This window comes from Macrotis lagotis, chromosome X (assembly GCF_037893015.1).
Source record: "Macrotis lagotis isolate mMagLag1 chromosome X, bilby.v1.9.chrom.fasta, whole genome shotgun sequence".
NCBI lineage: Eukaryota > Metazoa > Chordata > Mammalia > Peramelemorphia > Peramelidae > Macrotis > Macrotis lagotis.
The window spans coordinates 515,245,722-515,268,439 of NC_133666.1; the positions used below are offsets into that span (position 1 = coordinate 515,245,722).

General features: G+C 36.3%; 1 protein-coding gene across 22 annotated transcripts in view; it reads left to right on the plus strand.

The window, feature by feature from the left end:
• Positions 1-22,718, plus strand: part of ATXN1 (ataxin 1) — a 521,647-nt gene that overhangs the window by 200,828 nt on the left and 298,101 nt on the right. For 5 of the 22 annotated variants that reach the window (XM_074207299.1, XM_074207305.1, XM_074207310.1 and 2 more), the window contains exon 6: positions 22,193-22,408. The exons of the other annotated variants lie outside the window; for them this stretch is intronic. The gene's annotated coding sequence lies outside the window, so the exon portion shown is untranslated. The remainder of the gene's footprint in view (positions 1-22,192; positions 22,409-22,718) is intronic. 22 annotated transcript variants of the gene reach the window in all.

Below are 22,718 nucleotides of genomic sequence, written 5' to 3' on the forward strand. Positions count from 1 at the left end.
AAACACTGGCAAGGAGGGCACTTGAGGTTGAGCCCCTAGGATGATGCAGTACATAGAACACCAGCTGCAGAGTCAGGTAGACCTGAATTCAAATCCAGTCTCAGATACTTACTAGCTGGGTGACTTCGGGCAAATCACTTACCCCAATCACCTCATACCCAGGGCCATCTTCAGGATTCCTGATTCATATCTGACCACCGAACCCAGATAACGCAGGAGGAAAAAATGTGGCAGGTGACTTAGTACAATCCAACCAACCAATAATCCAAATTCACGTGCTTGTCATGGCATCACTTCTTTGATGTCATGGTCTTCTTCCAGAATGAAGAACTACCAAGAGGTTGGGAGAGTCAGGAAAGACTTCAGGTAGAGGATGGATCCTTGAGTTGTATATTAAAGGAATGGGGGAGTGGGGTTCAGAGGTGAGAGGACAGGAAGAAACTCTATTAGGTGGAGATAGAGAGAGAGAGAGAGTGCATGGTAGGTATATGGGACGACCAGGGCAATGGAGATGAATGAAGGGTCACATAGTAAGAACAGAGAAATGGCCAGTTTTGATAGTAGAGTGGGAGAAAAAGTATAGACAGAAAAAGAAAAATGCTTAATAAAGGGTTTGAAAGATCCATTGGAGTTCAATTATCCAAGGCTTTAAAAGATGCTAACATTTTTCAGTTTGAAGATATTTCTAATTGATTACTTTTAAGGCTACTCCAGATCTAAAAAAAAAAAAATTCTACATGTTCATTTCTGTAACTTAATTCCTTAATGTTTCAAGGTCCTTGCAGAGTGTTAGTTACATAGCCTCCCTCTGCATTTTTGTTCTTAGGTTTGTTGTCTTTTTGTTGTTGTTGTTTTCTTCTTTGTTCCTTTCTTCCTGCATGCTCAGGTAGAGCTAATGGCCAGCTTCTCCCTGGATGATGATATAAATACTCTCTTCAATTGCAAATCCTTCTTGCCCCAAGTACTTGAGACTGTAAACCAATACTCCAACCATACAGAGGGATCTTCACTTCTCCTGCCACTGAAATCCATCCATCTCTGGAGTAAATTTGGCAGTTGTTTAATAGCCAAGCTGCAATACTCATTTTGACAGTTTAGGGAAAGGAGTGAAACAGAAATAGCAGTTTCCAAAATAAATCCAATTAAAACAGAAGGGAGAGTTAAGTTAGGGAGAGGATGGTGTACCCCCAAGTCGGCTTCTCTCTTTTCTCTGTTTAAATTAGGTAGATTTCAGTTTCAGAAGCTTTAATGAAATCCTTTTGCAATAGGCAGGCACAACCGGAGACAACGCAGGCTGTGGGAATGCACAGAAGGCAATTTAACCTCCAGTCAGGAATCTCCCACATACACGAAAATATTCAGGCTAGTCTAGGATCCCATGGTGCTATAGCTTTTGTTTTCCCTCATATCTTTTTCCATGTGCTAATTATCAGGTTCTGTGTGCATATAAATAGCTCCTATTTTTCTAACCAGCATCCTCCCCTTGCTCAATGCATACAATATTGTCACCACTGAATATTTTAGGACATCAGAATTCACTGGCATGGAAGTTGTGGGTAGGTTTCACAACTGTAGGAGAGCATCATTCGAATTTGGTTCAGTGAGGAAGAAAAAGGAAAGTAGAATGAAGAGGCCAGGCATTGTGGGGGTCATCTGGGAAAGGAAAGGAGAAATTGGGGGGATTCTGGGAAAGGAAGATCATGAAAAAGTACCTGGCAAATTGAATGGTGCTTAGGCAAAAATTTAGAATTCTGCTAGAGTATGATCAAAGCATTATGGTACAATTTAGAAAAAAAAAAAAGAATCAGATCTGGTCAAGGGTGAAACTAAAAAGATTTTAGTATAAGTCACAGAAGTCTTGAAAAACAAAGAAAAGCTTCAGTTTTATAATAGACATCAAAATAGAATTTCAAAAAATAATTTTATTAATAACATAGGAAGGGATAATGAGGCCCTGTTTGAAAGTCTGTGAATACTGCTTGCTTTTTTAAAAATAAATATTTTCAGGAAAGAATGGTAAGGAGGAGCAGCAGATGAGGGAGGAATATTATTTTTTTAGACTGAAGAACTTTAAGAAATTTGGAGATTGTGTATCCCAAGGTAAAGGCAGAATTAGGAAGGAAAATAAGAATAAAAACAACTTTGATCTAGTTGGGAAATGCAATCAGAAGAGATTCAAAGTAAAATCAAGGAAGGAAGATGGTGTCCAGTTTTGAAAATGTCTGCAAGGTCCATTAATGCATAGAATAGACTATTGGTGACTGTAATAGGAGCCACCAAAGTAAACATTACCTTTAAGGCAGTCTCTAAAGGCCTATGCAGAGAGCAGTCTATTAAACATGACTGCAAAATCAAAACATATTTTTGTATACATTTTTCCCCTGAATTTTTATTCCTCAGATGTTTAAAAAAAAGTTCTGTGGAGTTTTGTAACACAGTGTTCCATTTGTAGTACCCACTCTCCTACTGAAATAGAAACCAAATTATTTGATAGTGAACACTGCATCTGTATAAATCTTGAATTGCAAGATGAAAGAAAGGCAGTTGATTCAATTTTTACTTATGATATCATCTGGCTTAATTGAATAATCCTCATTTAAGGAGGTCTGAACAGGAAAGGGTGGGGTATTGTGAATTATGAACAAGAGTTAAATTGAGTAGGATGCTGATAGATATAAAAATTGAAATGGAGAAGGTACAGCCCTGTAGCTCTTTAGAAAAAAAAAATAGTGTGGGCTTGCAGGCTGAGGTTCTCTTTTATACATCAGCCCATCTGTCTTGTTAGTTTCTGTCTCTTAATCACAGACTCCATGAAGTGTCTACTTGTCTTTTTTTAGCTTTTATCTTGATCTCCCACAAAAGTTAAGGGAAGGAAATCAGTTCAGTTGGATTATATAGTGTGTATGCACGTGCATGCCCGAGAAGGGAAACTAATGTTAGAAGTATGTAATCATATACATGTGCCAGTGCTTGCTTATCTAGTCAAGGAATGAATGTCAAGAGTCAGCTGTGAGAGAACTCTGCTTTTGACTCAGACACTGGGTTCTGATTCTGCCTCCTACCACTTCTCACTTGTGTGACCTTGGGTAGGTCACAACTTCTCTGGGCCAAAGTTGCCACCTTTGTAAAATGAGTTTGGACTGGAGGCTTTCTAAGTCCCTCTCATTTCTAAATCTGTGATACTTCCAAGCTTTTACACTGCATAGGTCTTCTGTCAAAGGCACTGTGGCAGGGCAAAAACTCAGGCTGACAGTAAATAGGAATTAGCCGTGTGAAGCAGAGAAAGCTAATGCTTTCAGCATTTACTAGCATAAAGTACATGATGATGTAACATGCTGCCTGTGTGTATGTGCAGGAGAGTTTGCTTATTCATCATTTAGAACAATAGTGGGAGTTAATATTTAACAGATTTAAACGTCAATAAAAGCCTGGGAGTACAAATTCACTATTGTGAGGAGCTCAGCGGTAAGGTACTGTACTTTATTCAGATGCGTCTCTGCTTGCTTGGAATGCAAAATGTGTTGAATAAAAGATGTTGCAGAATACACTTTATGGCAGAAAATTTGCCCCATCATTCAGGATGTTATCATTTAGGATGTTTGTGGGACTGAACTATTTGCCTAGAAAAGCACAACTTTGCAAATCAGAGTAGAAGTGTGTTGAAATGGAATCACAGAAGAAGCAAGCTCTGTGAGTTCCTTTCTGATTGAGAATACCTCTTATTTCCTCTTCATTATTCTCTGTGAAGGAAGAAAAACTATGGAGTTTGGATTTGAATACTGGATTAAAATAAATGACTTTTGAGGGCTTTTTTGGTTTTATTATTGACTATTTCCTGCTTTTCTATTAAGCCATGTAGACATTGAAGACTGTTGGTAATTAGAAAGTTCTTTGGCTTGTTTCAAATGTTTAGGATTGATGTAGAAATTGTCCAGTGGATCATCAGCAACACTTGGCTTTCATCTCTTTGAGGCAAATGAAGAACAGTTAGAGAAAAGCAGCTGTGGTTTGTGGTCAGGGGAATCTGAGTTTGGATCTTGGCTTTACTACTTATTGCCCTATGTGACCTTGACCAGTTAATTTTACTTCACAGGCCTTAGTTTTTTCATCTATAAAATGAAAGAGTTGTTTGATTTGATAGAATTAAATCCCTTCCAGCTCTGAATCTGTGATCTCATGAAAATGTCTGATATTCCTGGACTTCAGATTTCTTATTATTGTGTTATGTGGAGGAGTAACTAGAGGACTAGTCTTAAAGTCGGGAAGATCTGGGTTCTAATACATGTCAATGTTGTGATCCGGGATAATTAGTTAACTCCTCAAATGCCCCAGGAAAATCTAAATTGAAAAATTACTGAGAAGGTCTTGTACTGCATCTTTGGATAGAGTATGGAAAGTTTCCTAAACTAATGAAATTAAAGATCTAAGGCCAATTTATGAGAGAGATAATATATATATATATATATATATATATACATATATATATATATACCAATAGTGTGTGTGTGTATAAAACAAATATATAAAATATTTTTATATAAATAAAATATTTCTCTATCTCTGTATACAATCATCTACTTATATACTATATATACTTAACTATATAGCTATACTGATCTATACCTAGTCTTACTACAATCAAGGCAGATTCATGAGGCCTGGGCTTTCATCATGCCCCTTCCCTGGAGCTTTTGTAATAGGTAACTAGTACCAGTTCTCTAGGGCTAGTTTGATGGGTATTTGGGGACAGGATGAAGCTGATGCTTCCCACTTTAATTTATTGGGGAAGGAGAGCAGAGCAAGATGGGAGAACTCAGGACTATATAAAACACTAAATAAGCAGGTCCCAATGACTTCCAGGAGAACCCAGAGCACTTGGGGTGCTTGTATAAGGGAAATGGCCTTAATTGAGCCCAATGTTAGTGCTGATTTGTACTGCCTACACCCACAATGACTCACAACTGTTTTAGACAGAAATCACCCTAAAAGAAAGAAACTTGTCTGAAATAATTTTTTTTTCCTTTAAATACCTTCACATGGAAATCCATTTTGAATTTTTAGGCACTATGCTATGTAACTGATTCTTGATTACCAAAAGTCTGACAATATATGGTATCTCTTGTTTGAGGCAGCACAATTTGACAGAATTATCTTTAAGTTGAAATGGTTGGATTTGTGGATCTTTAAGGCACTTTCCAGTTCTTAAATCCATTAGCCTATTATCTGAACTGAAATGGAATTTTGAAAAAGTCTATAACTTTGGGATGTTTAGTTAGTTTTCAACTCAATATTTATTTCCCCTATTTTTTCAAAACTTAATATGTGGCCTAACCAGATTCTTGATTATCAATCCAGTTACAGCATAAACATAATTCCTGTGTGGCTATGCAAAGAATATTGGAACTGGGTTCAAATAAAGCCTTGGCTAACATGTATAGCTCCTTGACTAATTTATTGTCTACAAAATGAAAATAATAATATTTATATTACCAATCTCATAAGGTTGTTGTTGGGGAAAAAGGTAAATTTTAAATGCTGTTTAAATGAAGTGCTATAATTGATAGCTATATTGTTTTAGTAAGCATTTATAGAAGTACTGTGGGGAAAGTAAGGGAAACAATAGAGGAATAAAACATGAACCTTGCTCTCAAGTAGCTTATAGCTTACAAGATGGACACATATAAACAAGACAATATGTAATCAAGTGCTGAATGGAGTAATATACCCTCTAAGTGGAATAGTTCAGAGGAGGCAGAAAATTATAGTTCCTTGAGGGCAGATATTTTATTTTTTTATCTTTCATCCCTTCTTAGAGGCTATAAAAACTGATTTAAGTCTTCCAGAATGAAGAAGGTTTTGATAGAAAGGGAAAAAGGAGATTTCAGACAGAGCAGAATCATAAACAGAGGCATAGAGGCAAGAATTAGCATGAAGGGCAAATGATAAATTGAAGAAAATATTTTAAAGGAAGAATTAATTGGTCTCAATGCTAGTCTAATTATAGGTTATTGAAGGAGAGGGAAAGCAATTTTTAATGACTACCTTGCTTTTAGTCCAGCACACTTTTTGCTTAGCTTGATGGTCAGGTCCTGAAGAGGCACCATTGAATTGGAGAAGGACAAATGTCTGGATTTTCAGAACAGGGAAGAAAATAGATTCAATAGAATATCCTGGTAACAATCTTAGAACAGATCATTAAAGCTATGGCTAAGGAACACCTAGAAAAGGAAGAAGTTATCACAAAGAACCAACAAAGTGTCAGCAAAAACTACTCTTCACCAAGAAAAGGTCAAGTCAAACCATCATTTATCTTTATTGACAGTATTGTTAAAACAATAGATCACAGGAATGTTTTAGACATACACAGATTTTAGCAAAGCATCTGATAAAGTGCTTCATATTGATCTTTTAGGGAAAGATGTGACCCGAGTAGGAATACAAGTTAAATGGATTCAGAATTGGTTGAATCACTAGACTCTGGGTAGTAGACAAAGTCACCCTAACTCTTTCTGTGCAGCAATATTAAGGTTGCCCCTCACTTTTTGGTGACCTTGAAAAAGAGTATGTTATAGTGGAAAGAGCCTTGATTTTAACTCCTTCTTCTTACACTTGTGTAATCTTAGACAAATTATCTAACTTCTTAAGGTCTCAGTTTTATCATCTTCTCAAATGAGCGGGTTGAATGAGATGGTCAGTGAGGTCCCATCTGGGTCCAGATGTAGAATCTTGTGGCTTCTGGATAAGAATGTAAGGGGTCTAAAACGACTATATCTCCAGATAGGAAGGAAATTTCATCCCTCAAAGGCAAAATGCTTGCCAACTTATTCCATAGCAAATGAAACCTGGTACCCACCTATTGCTGCTATTTGGTCCAGTGTAGGTACATATGAATTTTACATAATCATTTTGAATATATTTGGTATTTTATCTATTATAAAAACTAGCAGTGATAATGATTTTCATTTTGATATAGTGAAAAGAAATTGAGAACCATTGAATAATGAAGAAGTGCCAAACATTACAAATGAGGATCAGTGCAGAAGAAGTGGGATAGTATTTGACTAGAAAAGAAGATAGACCAATTATGTAAGAAGAGCTGGGGGTAACCAGTGGACTGCCCAAATATTTAAGTGTCATCTGTGGAACACCAAGAAAAAACCTAGAGGAAGTTCCTCAATATATTGTCAGATCCATTGCTAACATATACCCTTCCCTAATCCCTTTTACTGAGTTTTGGGGGAAGTTGCAGATAAGGACATCATTAAATCAATCAAGCATGAATGGGTTAGTTATGATTAGTGAAATAATAATTATAAAATTTTTATCGTATTATTTGGGACATAGTAAGAACTATATAAATGCTCAGTGTCATCATCATCATCATCATCATCATCATCATCATCATCATCAAATTGTATGCTCCTTGAAGACAGGACTTCTTTTGACTATTTGTCTGGCAAATTAGTAGATGCTTAGTAATGTTATAAATGAATTGAAAAAAAAACTTATTATCATCATTATTATTATTTTTCACTGGAGAGTAAAATTACCCAAATTTAGGAAAACAAAAATCTATTAAAGTATATTAATAAGACTTGAAATACTTGAATAACCATGGAAAAAAATCATTCTTCTACTCAAACTACCATCCCCATCTCAGTTAATATTATAAATAACTGTATTACTCAGATACAATTTCTGCAACCTAACTTTCAAGAGCCCTAAGCCTGTGGACTACATTGGCCAAGGCAATACCAGAGGGAGGGGGGAGTCAAAATTCAATAAATCTAGGAAATTTTTAGGAGTAAATTAATTAAATGTTTGACCACTTATATTCACAAATGATGCTTTAAACGGTTCCCCACCCCTGCCCTAGGCACTCTGGCTCCAAACCACCTTTCAAGTTTACTTAATGTTATTCTCCTTCGTGCACTGTATGATTGGACTATTTTCCTAACTTATTCTCTTAACTTCACTTTCTTACATTTGTACAAACTGGTCCCTGTGCCTATAGTTAGAATGTCTTTATGTGTACAGACTTTAATTTTTTAGATATATATTTTTTTATTTATTTTTTAAATATTTCCCAGTTTTCCGGCTAGGTGGTGCAGTGGATAGAGTACTGGCCCTGGAGTCAGGAGTACCTGAGTTCAAATCTGGCCTCAGACACTTAATAATTACCTAGCATGTGGCATTGGGCAAGCCACTTAACCCCATTGTCTTGCAAAAAACACCCCAACCTTAAATAAATAAAAAAATAAATGAACGAATAAATAAATAAATAAATAAATGTTTCCCAGTTACATACAATTTTTTTAACATTCATTTTTTAAAATTCTGAGTTCCAAATTATTTCCCTCCTTCCTACCCCTTCACCAAGCTCTTGAGAAGGCAAACAATATGATATCAGTTATCTGTGTGAATTCATGCCAAGCATATTTCTATATTAGTCATGTGTGCATTTCAACATAATTTTCTTTGTAATCAAATGTATTTCTGTTATACATTTAACAACATGGTTCGGAAAAGGGGTCTGTAGTCTTCACTAAATTGCCTACAGGATCTGTGACATGAAAAAGCCTTAGCCTTCCTGCTACAGAACATTTCTTTCATTGGCTTCTAAGAATCCTTACCTTTTTTTCAAGGCTCAATTCAGGTGTATCTCCTCCAGGAAACCTTTCCAAGTCCTGTCTCAAAGTTCCCTCCCCAACTGTAAATTTTTTTAAACTCCAATTACCTTGCACTTGTTTTTTTTACCTCTGTAGCTATTACTTTCCTGGTCACTCCACTTTCTAAGCTTCATTAGTATAGTACAGAAGTTGTTCCATTTTGCTCCTACTCTTGTCTACCTAGTAGCTCCTTAATAAATGCTAATTGAATTGAATCGATACTTATCAGTTATTGGCATCAGTAAGCATCTATTGATAGACACATTTCCTGAAAGTAGTAGTATTTCCAGGGCAGCTATTCCAGAGAATGATTTTAGCTGAATACTTGGCAGAGCCAGCATGGCCTGTTAAAACCTCCAAACCCTTTGTTGTTAAAGTTCCCATCGCAATGGGAATTAACTATGTGGCATATTTTATTACCAGTGCATTTTAAAAGAAAGTGCCCAGAATAATGTTAATTGATTGTAACTATAACCAACTTCTGGGAGAAGTTGCTGCATATAAATGCTCTATTGTCTTAGTAAAAGATGCTTTTTGAAGTAAATATTAGAATTCCCCTCTGTTTACATGCTTTGATGGTATATAATACAACTGAAAAAATGCAGAGACTTTTCATCTGATTTATTTATGTACCAGGGTCAACACCACCTCTCCACCCTCCGCCAGTGGAAGCTTGTAGTATACTACAAGGAAAGGGTATAGTACTTTAAAGTCAAAGAACCAAGGATAAGTCCTGATTTTCTGACTTGCTTTCACTGTGACCTTGGACAAAGATCTATGGGCCTCTATTTCCTCATCTGTAAAATGAGAGGTTTGTTTTAGATTATCTCTTCTAGTTTGAAATCCTTTGATCTTGTATGCTCATAGTTCTAATGGTAATCAATAGGAAAATATGCTTAAATACAAAAAGATTCATTTTCTACACATTCTTTTTAGGAAGGACTTGATCTACCATGGTCAATCTATACAATCTTCTATGTGGGGTGGACTTAAATGTGATTCATCAAATCCCCCTCTGAATGAGGTTATCCATTTAAGTGACCTATTCCTCAGTAAAATGTAAACTTCATGAAGAAAGATGTTTTATTTTTTGTCTTTGTATTCCAGTGCTCCCTCCAGTACTTCTCAAACAGAAGAATATGTGAATCACTCAGCTTAAGGAGCAAGTATGGGAAAATCCCTCACCAACAGAGATCTCAATTTTTTCAACCTTTTTTAAAAACATTGTATAATCCTGTAAAAATTACCTGAGCTATATAGTCAGGATCACATTGTAACATGGGTAGATGACTACGTGGAGAGTTGGATTGGCTGCTCAATACTCAGTCCTTTCCCTTCCCTTCTCCCTAATGATTAGAGAAGAGTTAAATCCTACCTAGTTTTTTTCTATAGCTTATCTGGGGTAGGGGAGTGGTAGTTAGGGGAACCTCTCCTTCTTATTTTCTTTTCCCTTGTTACAATGATCAGCTTGCTTGTGAACTCATGTGCTTGAGTAGGGATGATAACATAGTCTACAGGTCACAAGAAACCTCTCATTTTCTTTTTGCTATTTTATGGAGTTGGAAAAAAGATGATTTTATAATCACAATAGCTCAAAGCTCCCAGTAAGGAAAATTCCTAGCATTAAGGCAAATATGTGAGTCTATATTCTAATTTTATTTTATACTTATTTATAATATTCTCCTGGTTTCTTTATATTTAAGGAAAAAACCAGGACACAGGAAATATTTAGGTAAACAAAGTGAACTGTGTATATTGCAGTATCTATTATTGGATAGATACAAGTGGAGGACATTGAGAAGAGAGCAGACCTTTAGGTAGTTGAGTACATACTGTAGCATCACCCCAAGTCTTCTTGCTTCCTTCCTTCCTTCCTCCCTTCCTTCCTTTGTGAACATAGCATGCTTTGGTCTTCATTTATACTCCATGACTTTTTCTCTGAATGTGGATAGTGTTCTCCATCACAAGTCCTTTAGAATTGTCATTGATGACTGAACTGCTGAGAGAAGCTAAGACAATCATAGTTTATTATCACACAATAATGTGCATCACCAACTTTTTGGCACATAGTAAGTGTTTTAATAATTGAATTTCATCCTCCCTTCCACCGTCCCTTCCTTCCTTCCTTCCTTCCTTCCTTCCTTCCTTCCTTCCTTCCTTCCTTCCTTCCTTCTTTTCTAAGTCCCTTCCTCTCAATTGTTATCTCAAAGATTGTGTATCTGTGTTTCTAAGATCTCCTAGGAATGACTGAGGTCTACCTTCCAGCTTAAAGATTGCAGTGGTCTCATTGTTTTCAAGGAATTGTCTCTCTGACCTATAAATCCCAGCATGCCAGTCAATTTTCAAACTGCTAATGCAATAAGATCATAGATTTAGAGCTGAAAGGGACTTAAAAGATAATTTACTTAAACTAAATTGCCTAGGAGGAACTAAACCACTTGGCCTGTATTCCCTTTTACCACCTCATCCTCATCTTCGCCCTGACCATGCTCTTTTTATATTTCATTGAGAACTTGGGTAATCAAATCACTATTACAGGTGCTGTTGGAAAATGTGTTAATATACTCCTTGTATTGTTCCACTCACCTTCTTATGACTTCCCAGACTGCTTTCCTTGTCTACCATTCCCCTCTATGTATCCCCCCCATTAGAATGGAAACTCTTAGAGATTAGGGACCATCTGGCTTTGGGAATGTGTATAACCAACTTTTTTTTCCTGTTTTTTTCTTTTTTAATGTCATTTTATTTTTAAAATTTATTTGGACTTTCAATTATTTTCATTTTATTTAAAAATAAATGATTTTCAATATTCATCTTTTTGTAAGCTTTTGAGTTCCACAATTTTCTACCTCTGTCCCTTCCTTCCCTCTTTCCCACGACAGCAAATAATCTGATATGTGCTATATATGTCCTATCATATTTAACATTTTCATAGTAGTCATTCTGTCAAAAAAGAATCAGAACTAAAAGGAAAAATCATGAGAAAAAGAAAAAACATAAAGCAAGTTTTGAAAAGTGAACATTTAGTCTCCATGGCTTTTTTTCTGAATGTGGACTGTGTTCTCCATCACAAGTCCTTTAGAATTGTCATGGATCATTGAACTGCTGAGAGAAGCTAAGACTATCATAGTTTATCATCACACAATATTGTTAACATGTATCACCAATTTTTGACATATAGTAAATGTTTCAATAATTGAATTTCATCCATCCATCCATTCAACTTGCCTAATTTTATGAATGAGGAGATAGGCCGAGAGATGTTAAGTGACTAGCTGGTGTCAGAGCTAGGATTTGAATTCAGCTCTTCCTTGGCTCCTAACTTAGTCTTTTATCCCTTACAGTATACTTCCTTCGAATACTGAGTACATAGTAGGTGGTCTGTAAATATTTATTGAGTTAAATTGAGTTCTATAATGAGAGAAAGGAAATCAGAAGACAAATTATATATTCCTAATTTTTACTTGACTTTATGACCTTGGACAAGTCATTTAACTTTACTTACATTATGTTCCCTGCTATAAAAGGAAGATAATAGTACTTGAAATTCTTACCTCAGAATTGTTTAATGCAGTGCAATAAGCATGTATTAGGTGCTACTATATAAAGCAGAGTGTGAAATCCTGAGATGATAAAGTATGGGGAGCTTTACATCAAGAATCAGAGGATCAGGGTGGCTAGGTGGCATAGTGGATAAAGCACCGGCCTTGGAGTCAGGTTTACCTGGGTTCAAATCCGGTCTCAGACACTTAATAATTACCTAGTTGTGTGGCCTTGGGCAAGCCACTTAACCCCATTTGCCTTGCAAAAACCTTGAAAAAAAAAGAATCAGAGGATCTGGATTCTAATTCTGGCTCAGCTTTTATTACCCTATGTGGCCTTGGGCAAGTCATTTTACTTCTCTAGTCCTTAGTTTCCTCATCAGATGAGGGAATTGGATTTAGTGACTTCTGTTACCTCATAGCTCTAAATGTATTATTCTATTAGTGAATCAATTTTAAGGCTTCTTTTTTAATGGTGTTCAAATGGAAAGCTTCTGCTCTTGGTAGAAGGACATAAATACTGAAGCTGAGGCTTAAATACTTTGGCTACATAATGAGAAGATGACATTCATTGCAAAAGACCCTGATGGGGATAAGATTGAAGGCCAAAGGGAGATGAGAACAATAGAAGATGGAAATAGCAGATAGAGTCATGGAAGCAAAGAATGTGAGTTTGGACAGTCTTTGGGAGACAGGTGAGGCTAGGAGTACCTGGGTGATATGGTCCACAAAGAGACAAATATGGAAAGCTTCAGTTTTCTGGAAGACCCATTTAAATAAAGTATTTTATTTAACAATATGAAGTAAATGAGATATAACTATCATGCTTAATGCATTCAATGTATTGATTTTACATATCTGATTTCCTCCCTTTTCCCCTCCTTTTTCATATTTAAAATTGCATATTTCTTTGGATTATTTCCAGAAATAAGTATTCACTTGCTTGACATAGCTTTAGAAATGGATGAGAAATAATTATCTTCATGGAGTATATTTTCTAGAGTGTAGACAGATACAGAATTCAGATAGAATATAAGTATTCTAAGAATAAAGTCTAGTGCTTTGAGATTTGATTAGTGGGTGCTGTTCTTGGGCATCCTTTAACCAGTACAGGAAGTTCCTGAAATGAAAATAAACCCTGATACAAATAACTACTTTTCCCTCTCACCTTCTCTCTGACCTTAAGGATTTGAGTTCAATTTATTCTTTTGTCTCAAGTCATTTTCATTTATGATTTCTTGAAATATAGTTCTGAAAAAATGGGTTTTGATAAAACCAATTGTAATTCAAATGTACCTACTTGATTCCTTCTTTTGGAAGATCTTTAGATTTTCACTTGGGTTTTGATGGTTTGGAGTGAGTGTAAAAAACAATTGTTTCAGTTCTGCCCAGGATTTGACTTTTTTTTTTGAGTGATCATAGTAGGTTATCTTCTGCCTCATTTCTTGCCTAACCTTAAATCACTGAATGGGTGTTGCCTCAGACAGACTGAACTGGAGAAGGACCTTAACTCAAAGGTCACGGTGCCTACTGCATCTGGGGCCATCACTAGTCATTCTGACCCATTCCTTGCCCTTGGGCTCAGATGATGATAGAGGAGACTTCCCTGCCCTACCTCCCTTAAATTTAGTTCACTTGCAAGTCTAGACATTACTTGGCTGATGTCATTGGTCCTCTTCAAGAACAAGGAGAAGCAACAACAAATAATACACCATCAGAGGAAAGGGAGATCCTGAGAAACATGATCCACTTTTCAAGACTTCAGGGTCAAACTTCTGGGCAGAGTGACCCCATCAGAGAATAGTGTTCCTTCCCCAGAATAACTTGTCCCATGCCATTTGATCTTATTCACATCTGCTTTTGTGATGTGCTCTGAAATCTTATGAATTAGAGGTCCATTTGATTATATTTGATTCCTTCTCAATCAAGTCACTCATTCTATCTGAGACTCAGTTTCATCATCTGAAATATCCTGGAGATGGTTAGTTGGTCTCTAATTTCCATTTTATCTCTAAACCTCTCAGGTTCTGAACCTGTAAGCTTGATATTTGACAAAATTTTGATAACTATCTCAGGATAATTGGTTTCCTTTCAAATTTTATATATTTTGTTTTATACATGCTATACTGTTTAAATGTGTCCATATCATTAAAAAAAAGTTTTGGGAACTCTTGCTCTAAACTACATAATCATGGAACCTTAAAGAGTTTAGGGGCTGGTTTTTTTTTTTTTCATTTATAGGCTAATTCCCATGTGTTTAGTCAGATTTCTGTCTTCTTAACACCTGGCTTAAATGAAATACACTGAAGTTTTAATTGCAGGACAAGGGCAGGTTACTAATACTGAATATTGAACATTTTGGGGGGACATAGAAACCTAGAATGAAGTGACCTGATTGGGGTTGGGGAGAGATCAAGAAATAATGAGGATCCAATGTCTGAAGACAGTTAGTAGGAATAGAAGCAATGGAGTAAGAAGTAAAAAGGAACCAAATTAACTTTGTTTCCAATTTTCTATGCCCAAGCAAGAAAAGGAAAGCAAATTCATCCTCCCTACTCTGAGTGGCATGGCCCTTCTTTCTGATATGCCAGATCTATTTCAAGCTAAGTTCTCTTTGTACTATATTTCCATTATCAAGAAAACACAAAAGGTCCCAGAGAATGTGGGATTTTGGTGAGTGTAGGAAAATCCTGGTGTAGGAACATCCTCCACCAAGGCAGACTGCAATCTATTAAAAGGTTCCTTTATATTCACAGAAAATCATAGGATCAAAGATTTTTAATTTGAAGGACCTTGAGAGGCCATCTAATTCAGCCTCTTAATTTACAGATGAATAACCAAGGTATCTAGTGATTAAAGAATTAACCATATAATAAATGAGAGAAGTCAGTCAGCCAGCAAGCATTTATTAAGCACCTACTGTATGCTAGGCCCTATTCTAAAACCTGAGGATAAAAAGAAAGGCATATAACCTGTCTAATGAAGGGAAATACAAAAGGGTTTTCTTTTATCTCATCTCTTTCTCATCTGTATCTCTTTCCCTCATTTTCCTCTCACATTGGAGTTGTGTTTTTTTTTTCTGAATAGTAGCAGGGGAAAGAGCAAAAAAGCTTTTGAACCTTATGTAGGTACAGTCTAATGGCAGAAACAACATACAAACAACCCTGTACAAATAAATTATTTACCAGATAGATAAATTGAATATGATGGACAGAGGGAAAATACTAGCATTGTCTAGATGACTAATAAGTATCAAAGTGGGATTTGAATCCAGGACTTCCAGATTCATCTCACCTTTCTATCTGTTATGTCAAGTGCTGCAATCTGGGTTAAATGTGTATATGTGTATGTATATATATATATATATATATATATATGTATGTATATATGCTGCGTTTTTATGCCATATTACCTTCAGACTTCTGAGCAACTTGCTTAATTAAGACTAACCTTTGGAACAAGCCTATTCCAACCCAACTTGGACTGGAAATATAGCCCAGGGCAGTATTTACCACTGTTTTATTGTTACAAGTTTTTTCATGATAATTTTAAATTAACTTTTTAAAAAATGCTTTATTTAATGAGACTGTCAATGAAATTTAATATTTCTTTCAATAGGGGAGATATATTTTCTTTTTTTTTTCAGCTCTTGGCCTGGGGTCTAGAGATGGCCGATAAGCTTTTATTTCCTCTCTAGAGGGGACATTCCTGTGACCTTGTATATGGGCCATGGGCACAAACTGGAAAGGGGTGGACACATTCATTCCGGATAAGACCTGAAGAAGACTCTACTAAACTATTGTAGTTTTACATAATGATTTCAGTTTATCTGCTAGTAGGCTTCATTTATTATGAGCTGCTAGATAGTAAATTATAGAAATACATGAGAGCTGTTTTTGGGGGTTTTTTTTTAGGTTTCTGCAAGGCAAATGGGGTTAAGTGGCTTGCCCAAGGCCACACAGCTGGGTAATTATTAAGTGTCTGAGACCGGATTTGAACCCATGGTATTCCTTACTCCAAGGCTGGTGTTTTATCCACTACGCCACCTAGTCACCCCCCCCCCCCAAGAGCTGTTTTAAAGAAAAAAAGTATTCCTTTGCTTTTCGTGGTTGTTAGGTTTTTATTCCGTAATTGCTGTGGTTGATTAAAGAACCTTGATTTCTAGTTTTCTTTTTTCCCCCAAGTAGATGTCCAGTATATATGAGGGGGAAACCTGACACTTCAATGCAAAATATATTGCTAAAGATTATAGAATATTTTAAATGATTGTCAGGAAGCAATAATTTGTAGAGATTTATATTAATTTTTGCAAATATCTAAAAACTAAGTCATTTATTATATGGAATTCATCTGTATATCATATGCCTTGATTATTCCAGAGTTTGAGATATTTTGTGTAGTAAAGTTATCAATATCTAAGATTATGTATCACGTAGATATGGTATGCCTTATAGTATTACAGGAACTCCTGAGTCAAGGAAAGTAAGAAGGGACTGCCCTTGAGATGACTTGTCCTCAAGACTTAGTAACTAAGTAATGCTAGTAGATAAAGTGCTAGACCTAGAGTCAGGAAGAATTTAAATTCAAACCCAGACTCAGACCCAGTACTGTGTGACTCTGGGCAAGTCACCTAACAGCTAGCTGCCTCATCTGTTTCTTCATCTGTCAAAAGGGGCAATAGTAGTACTACCTCCAAGGATTTTCTAAGTACCAAATGAGATAATATTTGTAAACTGCTTTGCAAAGCTTATGAAGATATATAAATGCTACCTATTGTTATTTATATACTACTTTACATTTTTGTTTAATTTGAACTTCTTGACAATCTCATAGAGTGGATACTCTGGATATTATTATTCACATTTTACAGATGAGGAATTAAAACTTCAGAGATGCTGTGTAATTTGTCCATCTTCTCACATGGACCTGAGATTCAACCCAGATCATCCCACTATACTATATTTTTTCTTTAGAAAAATATTATCTAAAAGAATATAATCTCCAAATGTGTTGTAATTCTAAATGAAAACATGGAAATTGACAGACTATTGTGTCAGATTCTGTGACTTTGATCTTCTGTTAGAAGGTTAAAATAGACTACTTGGAACTGTACAAGATGTCAGGTGAGAGCCAGGATAATCTGTTTCTCCATATGGAGAAAAATACAAATTCAGTTATTGATGGTGAACCATTTCTCCTCTATTACTCTGACCTGCATTGAAAGATTTAGGTTTTGGCTCTAAAGAAGTTAATGTTTAGTGAATAGGAATAAACAGTTCTATTTAATGACCTCTCGCTGCAGTTTAAAACAGCACTGTAGCTTGTGAAAGAATTGTTCCCTTTTTATTATAATTTGATGTATTATGGTTGGGTCTTTTGATGGATTTTCTCCATTAACAGAAGGAGGACAGTAATCTTTTTAATACCATTATGGTTTCATCACCAGGCTATAACCATTTGGTCCCATGTTGTCCTTGAAAGTTCTATAAAACATTCATGCTTGATTTTTTTTAGTATCTTTAAAAAATTATATGTGAAAGTACTTTTATAAGGCCCCTGCTGAAAGTAAATTGCAAATGCCTTTAATAGAAGGGAATATTAAAACAGAGGAAACCTGCATCAAAATTATCTTGTCTATAAAGAATATTTCTAAGTGGCATGCATAGGCAGAAAATCTGAAATATTTTGTTTTCTCATAAATGGAAATGCCAGAGTCTATCATTGTCAGAATAAGAAAGTCAACTCTATGTTTGGGACCCAGAATTTAGATTATTTGTTTAAAAATCATCGTGGAGGCTAAAATTCTGAAGCCAGCGCTTTGGGCTCCTAAAAAAACTGGGTGCCATCAGTATATGTCTTTCTTTACAAAATAAGCACAGAATACTATAGTTTCACACCAGCCAAGCAGTAATGTTTGATGGCTACTCATGTCAACTTTAATTGTGCCATTTAAGCTAAAAGGCTCTGTAATCTATCCTTAATTTTATTTGAAAAAAAGGATGTGGGAAAATTACCCCTTCATTCTGATTTCTTTCCAATCTATGTCCAGAAACAGATAGCCACTTGCCTGTGATTTTCCTTTCCGATAGCTGTTGTATTCATCTGTCCATTTTGCAGACCTAACATGTGGTTGGCACCTCTTTGTGAAAATTGGGCCCAATGGGCTACTTTATAGTCACTGAATGTGCTCAGCTCAGTAGTTTATGTTTTGCAGCTGACACTCCACTGACCTGCGTAACCTGTTATAAAACATCATGCTTTATATAATTTGGTCTGAAGCCACAGTGTTGAAAATTTAATGTTGGGGATTTTATTAACCCTACACTTAGAAATGGTTTTACTTGCAAATGCTTTGCTTTTTTTTTCATTTGATTCGTAAAATGTCAAAATAGGGAAAAAATAATACAGTCACAAGACAATATTTTTAAGGCACTGTCATGTATATGTTTTTACGGTTTCATGTGAAAGGAATTGATCTTTTGGATCTCACAAAGCTATCATCAACATTGATTCTAATTGGTCTACTTGTAGGCAGTCAGCAAAGAGATTATGGAAGTTAGTACTTTCTTTCTTTGAGGATGGTTACTTATTAGGCAAAGAAGATGGCAACACCCCTTATATGGGGCATGAGAAATAGGAGATTTAAGATTATAAGGACTCTCTGCCTGTCATTATTTATAAGATTGAAAGTATGTGTGAAAAGTGTGAATGAGAGCCAGAAGTATTTGACTGTAAAATTTCAAAAGGAGACTGATTTATGATTATGATGCTTAGAAGAATAGAAAACATGTGATAGCCCAGATCGGAATGAATCTGCTAAGGAGAAAGGATTGGGGGAAAAGCTCCTGGTACTTGGTGAGATAAGATTTTCTCAGAAGGGGAAGAATCAATAACTTCTCGGATTCATTTGTGAAGGATAGTTTGGAATCCTTCTTTTTACATAATCCTTCAGTTCAAGTCATCTCATCTTGGACTTTGAGTCTCTTGGAAAGTTCCTCATTTATGGGAAGTCCCATGAATTGTGTAGCTTACTTTAAAACTATCTGAATTGAGACAGAATCTTAAAGGCTTAGCCATCCTGTTTTTATTGTTCATTTCCTTGAACTTGTCTGCCACATAATTCACCTTCTTCCTCCCTCTACTCTCCTTCACCCTGCTCCAGATCAAAAATTACCTGGAGAATAGAGTTGTTATGGGGTGATTCATTCTGGAAGACTTCCTTTAATGAATTCTATTTATCTTTAGGGAAGCTCTCCAGTTTCATCCTGAAAGGTAAAAGAACATAATACACACAACTATTTCATAAAGTGAATAAGACCTCAATGCAATATTAGTTACTGCTTGGAAAATATCATTTTTAATTATGTTCCCATTTGTATTTATAACAGGAACATTTAAAATACGGCCAAAGCTGACTTTAATATGATGTCAAGGCAACCAAATCTTCTCCAGGGTAGTTCTCTGGGTCTTGATATCTGTTTACAACAGGTCAACTTGCTGTTTAGAAGGAAATGCAGTCCTGGAAGATGCTCTATTTCTCATGGGGGTTTTTAGTTGACTTCTTTTCTGAACTTAAAACAGCTCTTGCCAATAGGATGACTTTGTGTGTTCATCAACTGTTGTAGCTGAGCTTCCTCATCTGAAAAATAAATGGGGGAGGGCTTGAAACAGAGAAACTTTAAAGTTCTTTCCAGGTGGAAATTCAATGATGTGTACCCTGGGTTCAAGATTCCATTTGCTTTTTTCTAGGGGTTTTTTTGCCTTGGAGTTTCCCCCTTTTTTCTAGCCTTCTGACACCCAAATAAAATGTGGTAATCAGAATGGTAAACAAGATCACTCTGAAGGGCTGGAGATGTCTTTGAGGGATAGGTTAGATAACTTTTGAGGTCCTGTCTGTCTCTAAATCTTCATCCCTCCTTATCCTCTCAAGGAAGTATTGTGTTTGTGCCTTCCCAACAGGGCATTCTTCCAGTGGCAACAGCAGCAATAGCTGTAGATGTAGTGCTGAGAAAGACCCTCAGTTATGTTCTGCTTGGGTGAAGGCAGTAAGAGACAAAGAAGTATTCTGAAAAACCTGAGATTAATGGGCAGCAATCTGGGGGGCTGTCAGCTAGTTGGCACTGTGGGTAGAATGTTTGGGCTTATTATAGTCTAGCCTCTGATGCTAGCTGCATGATCCTGGGCAAGTCACTTAAACCTGTTTGATGCCATTTCCTCAATTGTAAAATGAGGTAATAATAGTACCTACCATCTGAATGGTTGTGAGGATATGGAATGGCAGTCGTACCGGAGGAATCTCTGGACACTTTCATGAAGCAACCAGATGTTATGTGTTTTGCAAAACCTACTGACCCTTCAAATAAAGTTTCCATTCCCTATTTCTTCTGTGTCTTCTAATGGATTTGGCCAAGCTTGTGCCAGATATTGCCTATGCACCTTTTATATGTGGTTCCATGCACCACTGCTTCTGTGTATGCTATGCATTGTGACTGGAGATATCCTGGTGGATGCCCTGTCACTATGGGTGGGTGATCAGGAGATGATAGAAAGAGCTTAGATATGTTATACTTACCGGCTGTGTGGTCACTTAACCCTGATTGCCTTGTGGGGAAAAAAGGAAGAGAGAGAGAGAGAGAGAGAGAGAGAGAGAGAGAGAGAGTTGGTCTCACATGTATAATCAAAGATTTATCCTTTGGATAAACAAAGGGCTAGTAGGCCACAAGAGCAGGGATTCCTTTTTGGTTACTGGTATTCTGATAAGGTATCAACCCTTATCAGATAAGACAGTTTGGAGAAATTAAGCAGTTTTTCCAGGATCACATTGCATCAGAGGTCTTCCTGGATTGGGGACTGGCTCTCTATCCATTACTTAGGTTGCTTCTCATCAAATATCATACTAAATATAACTGAGCTTCTTGACTGAAAATGGAATTATTTCTTCAGTGAAAGATTCTCCTGTTCTTCTGGGATTCTCTTGCTTTAGTAGTAGAAATGAATTAACCAAGTGCTATTGTGGCCAACATAGTCCATGTGAAAGAGACTTTAATGCTGACCTTTCTCCTCTGACTTGTAATATTTTTTAAATATTATAGTAACAAAGATTAAAGAGATTTTTTAAAAGTTGATTTGGCAAGATAATGTTCACAGGGTGAGGTGATAGAAAAATGGTGCGGACAGCTTTTGTTTTCTGACTGGGAGTGCAGAAAGGGGAAGCTGGCTAGATTTATGTTTTACATTATTTAGTCTAAACAAAAATAATTAATGCCCACAACCGTGTTAAAAGATCATCATTCCCTAATGTGCTATTATCCCATTATCTCACTAGTTTTAAGGTAATGCTTAAATTACTTCCAAGCTCTGAAAATAGCAAATAGCAGTATGTAAACCCATTACTGCTTGGAATTGCCCCCAGAGTGCCCTCCAACAGTCCCTTCTGGCATTCCAAAGACTGCATACGCTTATTAAGGGAATTGGCAGGTCAAAACATCTATACCAGTCCAGTTATATGGGAAACATCTGTTTTGTAGACTATCTTTTTAAATGTTCTTTAAAAATATTTATTTGGTTTGTGAGTTATGGATTACCTTCCCCATTGCTTCATAGGATTTATGTTGCTTTCTGATTTTTTTGAAGAAGAGCTAGGACCAGTTCTGATGGCAAAAGGGCTGTCTGGAGAACAAGTTGAAAACATTGGTTGAAATGATGATTTTCAGTTAATTGTGCATTTCAACTATCCATACACCACATGGGCCCCTGTCACTACAGATAATGGAGAGTTGGCTGAAATGAGAAAAAAAAGGTCACCCATGCAGTGTGTGGTGAACCATGCTGTCTTTCAGAAATATAAACTTGTATAAAAGGGTCTGCTTGTCCAAAGAGTTGAAAACACTGATGAATCAAGTATAAAAATCTCTGTGGGAGGGCTAGAAGGAAAAGCTTTGTATAAACCCATATTCTTTTATTTGTACTAAACCATTACAGGCTGGCAAATTTGTACAACTGAGCATGAGTAGCTGAGATTTCTTCCACAAAAGAAGAAATGAAGGAAAACTGGTCCACCAAAATTCCTTCTTTTTTTTAAAGCACAAATACATGATGTGGTTAATTGATGAATTCATTCCTGTGATTGTCAGAGCATTCCACAGATGCTTTGTTCTAAATTTGGAGAGTGGGCAGTGTTGGAGCTGAACAACTTAGGTAAGTAGGTGTGAAATAAAGAGTCTTTCCTCTCTGAGTCCTCAAAACAAATCTAACTCCCCTTCCTTTGATTTGGCAGTTTTCCAGTCCCAGCAGAAACCATATTTGAGTGAGTTATAAAAACTGAATTACTCTTAATCCTGGAGGTGGTCTCTCCCTTCATCCCTATTAGAACTCAGGTACTTTAATCTGGTGGTGTGTATAGTAAGTTTGTGCTGTTCCTGAACTTGTTGCATCTGTCTGTGAATAGCAGAGATTGGTCTCCTGGGTGGCCCATTTTGGTATCTTTTATGAGAACAGAAAAGACTTA